The sequence below is a fragment of the Ornithorhynchus anatinus genome, chromosome 16 (assembly GCF_004115215.2).
Source record: "Ornithorhynchus anatinus isolate Pmale09 chromosome 16, mOrnAna1.pri.v4, whole genome shotgun sequence".
NCBI lineage: Eukaryota > Metazoa > Chordata > Mammalia > Monotremata > Ornithorhynchidae > Ornithorhynchus > Ornithorhynchus anatinus.
The window spans coordinates 46,054,016-46,060,620 of record NC_041743.1 but is presented as its reverse complement, the minus strand read 5'-3'; positions in this window follow the sequence as shown (position 1 = coordinate 46,060,620).

Here is a 6,605-nt window from a genome sequence, read left to right as displayed (position 1 = left end):
TGCTTGGCACATAGTAAGCGTTTAACAAATACCATTATTATTACTATTAGGTCGACGCAGAACAAAGTGGAAGAAAAGGAAAAGAGGGCTTAGTCAGGGAAGGAATAAGGCTTTGGGAGGGGGGAGACTCATTGTCTGTTAGATATGAAAACGGAGGGCGTTACAGGCCAGGTGCAGGTCGAGGGTGAGAAGTTGGCGGCGAGATAGAGGGGATCGAGGCACAGTGAGAAAGTTGGCGTTAGAGGAGTCAGGTGTGCGGGCTGGGTTGTAGTAGGAGAGTAGCGAGGTAAGATAGGAGGGGGCAAGGTGATTGACTGCTTTAAAGTCAATGTTTGATGTTTGATGAGTAGGTGGATGGGCAAATACTGGAGGTTCTTGAGGAGTGGGGAAACATAGCCTGAACGTTTTTTGTAGAAAATGATCCGGGCAGCAGAGTGAAGTATGGATTGGAATGGGGAGAGACAGGAGGCAGGGAGGTCAGCAAAGAGACTGATACAGTAAATACGAATAAATGTTGTATATGTTAAGCACTGAAGGGAGGTATAAGCAAATAGGGTTGAAAGTAGACCCTGTCCCACATCAGGTTCACAGTCTTAATCCCAATTTTACAGATGAACGTGGTATTCGCTTGGATGGAGGTGGAAAGGACGGATTTTCGCAATGTTGCAAAGGTCAAACCGACAGGATTTAGAGACGGATTGAATATGTGGGCTGAATGAGAGAGAGAGGAGTCAAAAATAATGCCAAGTTATGAGACTGTGAGAGAAGAGGATAGTGGTGCCATCTGCCACAAGAGCTGGTTGCTCCCTGCCCACAAAGGGTTCCCAGTCTAACCTGGAGAGACAGACAAGCTCACTGTGGGCAAGGGAAGTGCCAACTCTATTGTACTCTACCCTCCCAAGTGCTTAGTACAATACTGTGCACATAGTAAGTGCTCAATAAATGCCACTGATGATGACAGAAACCTTTACACGTAGAGAAATCCCAGTAAATTAACTGAGTGTTCAATCTAACACACGTGTACGTACAAGGGCCAAGTGGGAGCATAAAGAAGCAGCATGGCATAGTGGATAGAGCAAGGACCTGGGAGTTAGCAGGTCATGGGTTCTAATCCTGGCTCTGTTACTTGTCTATTGTGTGACCTTGGACAAGTTATTTCACTTCCTTGTGCCTCAGTTACCTTGTCTGTAAAATAAGGATTAAGATTCTGAGCCTCACGTGGGATAAGGACTGTGTCCAACCCGAATTGCTAGTATCCACCCCAGCGATTAGTACAGTGCCAGCATACAGTAAGCACTTAACAAATACAGTAATAATAATAACTATTAGTAGTAGTAGAAGTAAAGAGACGGATACCTGAGTGCCAGAGGCCGCTGAAGGGTTGTTGGATTCAGAGTGCATTGAAAATTAGGGAATTTAGGGAAAGCTTGTTGGAAGTGGGATTTCAAGGTGTGGGGGTTGAAGGTAGGGACAGTGTGGTCTGGTGGATTTTGTGAGGAGGTTGGAGGGATAGTATGAGTCAGAGTCAGGGTTCAGGGATAGAGGCAAGTGAGGCGAGTGTGAAGTTGTAGTTTGGAGGGGAACTGGGGTGGACTGAAGAGCTTGAGCTAGGAGAGAAGGGGAGAAGAGAGCTGACACGGAAGGTGGACAGAGCTGGGGTCGAGCAGGAGACATGGAATACGGAAAAAGCTGGGGAGAGTCTTGAAACCAGGAGGTTAGGAGGATCTGTTTTTGAGGCGAAGGGAGATGGGAGCGGGTAGAGGATTTGGAGGAATGGGGAGAAGAGGGCTGGTTCAGGAAGGTGGAGAAGGAGGTCCAGCTCTTCTCTGCCTTCTGCCCCGGGGAATGGCTGACCAGTCCCCTCCTCACTAAAATATTTCAGGCACTGGGGGATGGGATGCAGCATCCTCAAGTTTTCTCTTCTCCAGCTGGACACCCCTGATTCCTTTGCTTTTCATCCCAAGCACCACTTCTCTCCCCTCGACCCTGCCCAAATCTATATCCCCAGTCCTGATCTCTCTCCCTCTCTGTAGTCTCGTATTTCCTCCTGCCTTCAGGACATTCCTACTTAGATGTCCTCCCATCACCTCAAGCTTAACATTTCTAAAACAGAACTCCTAATCTTCCCGCCCAAACTCTGTCCTCCCCATGACTGTAGACGGCACCACCATTCTTTCTGTCTCACAAACTCATAACCTTGGCGTTATCCTGGACTCTTCTCTCTCTCATTCAACCCACCTATTCAAACATCACAAAATCACGTGGGTACCACCTTCACAACATCTCAAAAATCCACCCTTTCCTCTCCACCCAAGCGGCTACCACGTTAATACAATCACTTATCCTTTCTTGCCTTGATTACTGCGTCAGCCTCCTCCTTGCTGACCTCCGAGTTTCCTGTGCCTCCCCACTCCAGTTCATACTTCATTCTGCTGCCCGGATCATTTTTCTACAAAAATGTTTAGGTCATGCTTCCCCTATCCTCAAGAAACTTCAGTGGTTGCCCATCCATCTCCACCTCGAACAAAAACTCCTCACCACTGGCTTTCAAACACTCAGTCACCTTGCTCCCTCCTACCTCACCTCGCTTCTCTCCTACTACAACCCAGCCCGCATATTTCGCTCCTCTAATGCAAACCTTCTCACTTTATACCTCAGTCTCGTCTATCTCACGGCCGACCCCGCACCCACGTCCTCCCTCTGGCCTGGAACGCCCTTCCTCCTCCAATCCTCAAAGACAGTGACTCTGTTCCGAATCAAAACCTTATTGAAGGCACATCTCCTCCAAGAGGCCTTCCCTGACTAAACCCCCCTTTCCTCTTCTCCCACTCCCCTCTGCGTCATCCTGACTTGCTCCCTTCATTTATCCCCCCTCTCAGCCCCACAACACTTATGTACATATCTGTCATTTATTTATGCATATTAATGTCTGTCTTCCCCTCTAGACTGTACACTTGATGTGGAGAGGGAATATGTACGTTTATCGTCATTGTATTCTCCCAAGCCTTTAGTACAGCATGCTCCGCACGCAGTAAGTGCTCAATAAATACAACTGAATGAATGAATGCCCAGCAACTCCAGGCCAGTCCGGACCCGATCTCTGACCACACACTGACCAGGGTAAGATCGCTGGGGGCTCCAGGATACCCAACCTTGCTCCGTGGACTGCGGGGGACGGGCCGAGGTCGAGGAAAGGGACGGCGGGAGGGTTTGGGAAAGTGGGGACAGGAATCCTCAGACTCAGCAGGGATTTTCCATTGGACTCACTTCTCCTGACTGCCTTCCTCCCGGCTCCTCGTGCTGCTTCCTGGCCTCCCCGCCCCCTGCTGACAATCAGGCCGGAGAGAAAGACCCCTCCATCTTCCGGCCGAAAGTCCGGTCAGAGAGTTGGGTCCTCGGCCCCTGCCCGCCTGGGTTGAAACGCCTTGTGGTTTCCAGCACGGCCTCTTCCTTTAGGCGCCGTCGCCCCCTGGTGGCTCCATCCCGGAGTCGCATCCCCGCGGCCGGACTCCAGGGCCTCCGCGGTGCCTCCACGTCAGCCTCCTAGGCCCGACTACTTCAGGACTCTGTCTCCGACAAACCACCGGGAATCGTGCGCTGGTTGTCCTCCTGTATACCAACCGAATTCCACATACCCCTGACCCTCCCTCCGTGACCCAGCTCGAACCATTCAACACCTCTGATTCTCCCCTGTCATTCATTCATTAAATCGTATTTATTGAGCAGTAAATGTGTGCAGAGCACTATACTGAGCGCTTGGAAAGTACGATTCGGCAACAGAATTCGGCAACTGTCCCTCCCTGACTCTCTCCCAGTGGCTCAGCGCGGACCATCCGGCATCCCTAACTCTCCCCTCTCCATCCCTGACTCTCCTCGATGACTCAGCGAGGACCATCCAACACCCTCGACTCACCCCTCTCCAACCCTGACTCTCCACCAGTAACCCAGCACGGATGCTGTTCCCTGCCGGTGTTTGCGGCTACACAGTGCCTCCCGAGGACGGACTGCCGTATTCACCCCCAGCTGGGGGAAAAGGTATTTTCTGCTGATGGTCCTGAGCCCGTCACCCCTCAGCTCCGGCGGGGTCCCTCGCCCTGGTGTGTGTGGGGGAATTAGGGGAGCAGAGACGTCCCCAGCCCCAGAACCGTTCAGGTCGGGGCTGCTCAGCTCCCACCCGCACGGTCAGCGAGACAAGACCACGGTTGGTGGTCTCCGGGTCCCCTGGCCCCGGTCCACTTCCCGGCCACACAGGAAGACGCTGGCATCGTGCCGGGAGTGGTGTGTGTGTGTGTGTGTGTGTGTGTGTGTGTGTGTGTCCGGCGGGGGGTATCGGGTCTGCGGGTTGGGGGGGCGGGTCGTTGACTCTGCGGCGGGGCTCTGGATGCCTTGTTGACACTCAGTCTGAAATTAATTCAGCCTGGCTGAGGAAGGGGGCGCTGATTGGGGACAGAGGGGGTATCGGGGGTCAGAGGTAGAGGCTTGGAGGGGGGGTCAGAAGGAGGGGCCGGTCGGGGCCTAGAGTCTCCGGAAGGAAACGCCACAACTTCAGCAGGGCCCTTACAGTGAAAATTTCGCCGGGGCCGCATTGAGGGTGAGTCAGGTTACGAAGTCAGTGATTGAGAAAGCCAAAGGAGTGGGTGGTTTTGGTTGGGAGCTGGTGATGGTGGTGGTGGAGGGGTGTGTGTGTGTGTGTTAATGAGCTCATAACCAACAAGGACCACCTGAGACAAGACCCAGCGAGCCCTGCCTGGGGCCCTAGTAATAATTGTAATAACTGTGGTATTTTTAATAATAATGTTGGAATTCGTTAAGCGCTTACTATGTGCAGAGCACTGTTCTAAGCGCTGGGGGAGATACAGGGTAATCATGTTGTCCCACAGGAGGCTCACAGTCTTAGTCCCCATTTTCCAGATGAGGTAACTGAAGCCAAGAGAAGTTAAGTGATTTGTCCATAGTCACCCCGCTGACAAGTGGCAGAGCCGGGATTCGAACCCATGACCTCTGACCCCCAAACCCGGACTCTTTCCACTGTGCCAAGCTGGGAACGGAGACTCTTACTATGTGCCAAACACCCATCTAAACCCTGGGGTAGGTACCAGTAAATCCTACTGGACATAGTCCTTTTTCCCCATAGAATTCACAGTCTAAGCAGGAGGGAAAACAGGATCGAATTCCCATTTTACAGGTGAGGAAGTTGAGACACAGAGAAGTGAGATGATGTGCCCAAGGTCCCACAGCAGGCAAGTGGCAGAAACGAGATTAGAAGCCAGGTCCTCTGACTCCCAAGCCCGGGCTCTATCCACTAGGCTCCTCTTCACGCTGGGATTAAGAGGCCATAATTCCGCTCCTTAATCCTAGTTGCGATTCTTAAACCTGACCCGAACCTCCCTCAAATCCCGCCAGAGGGATCTGGAAAGACCGCTGAGAGAATTCTCTCCCACCCCCGAGGAGAGAGGCGGGGGTCCAGGGGAAGGGGTGGGCGGGAAGACAGTTATCGATGCATTCACTCACCGGAACGACAACCTCCCGGCGACTTCCCCCAGCCCGAACCCAGCAAAGGACGGCACAGAGGGGATGCCTGGGGAGAAGCTTGGGTTCCCTTTAACCCCCTGCCCAGAGCTTTTGCCCACAGTGTGGGAGTTCAGAAAGATCAAGGGGAGGTAGACCAGGAGGGCAACCCCTAGGCTAGGGAGCCTGGCGGCTGGTGTTTCGGGGGGCAGGGGGACTGGTGGCGGGGGGAGACAAGGGCCACGGAGACTCAGCCCCTACTTGGAGAGCCACAGGCCAACAGGGGTCAAGGCCCAGCCTGGGGCTGGAGCAGCTCAAGTAGAGATGGGGCCCAGCGGGAGGGGAAGGGGTCCAGAGTCAATGAGCGGCCTTCAGCGCCATTGGCATAAGGGGTCTTTATCCGAGCCTGGGCCGGGGAGTATTGGGGGGGCAGGCGGGGAATGCGATCCGGGGCCGAGGCTGCCGCCCGGGAACACTAGAGCTGTGTCGGGCCGAAGGGGCCAGTACCCGCGGACAGAAACATCAACATGTTTTCCTGAAGGGAACGTCTCAGATTTGTCACTCCCCGTGCCCTCCGCCCTCCGGCCCCCGCCCCACGGGCTCGTGGGGATTCACCGGGCTCTGTTTCCTCCGTGGGGCGGGGCGCCGGAGACGAGACCAAGAGACACAGAGAGAGACCCAGGCCCAGAAAGCTGGATACAGAGACAGGCCGACAGAGATGGTCAACCAGAGACAGCGAGAGATGGGGAGAGCCACAGAGCTCGGCAGAGGCCCCAAGACACAGACAGAGGGGCGAAAGCCTCCCCGGTCTCTCCGCTTTCTGAGCCGACGGCCGGTCTGGTGGGTCTATGGGCTGGGAGAGGCGGCCAGTCCATGCCCAGTGGCCCCGGGTTTCCAAGCAGCGTCCCCTGCCCCCGATGCTGCTGGTTGTTGTAGTCGCCCAAGGAGCAGCCCTCTGGGGCAGGGAGGGATCTTTCCAAGTGATCCAACCCACCCCCCCCCACCCTCCGCCCCCGACTACGCATCACTCTCTGAGCCCTTCTTGGCCGGGCGTCCAGCGACCCGCCCCCCTTCAGTGGGTCATCTGCTTGGGGCCT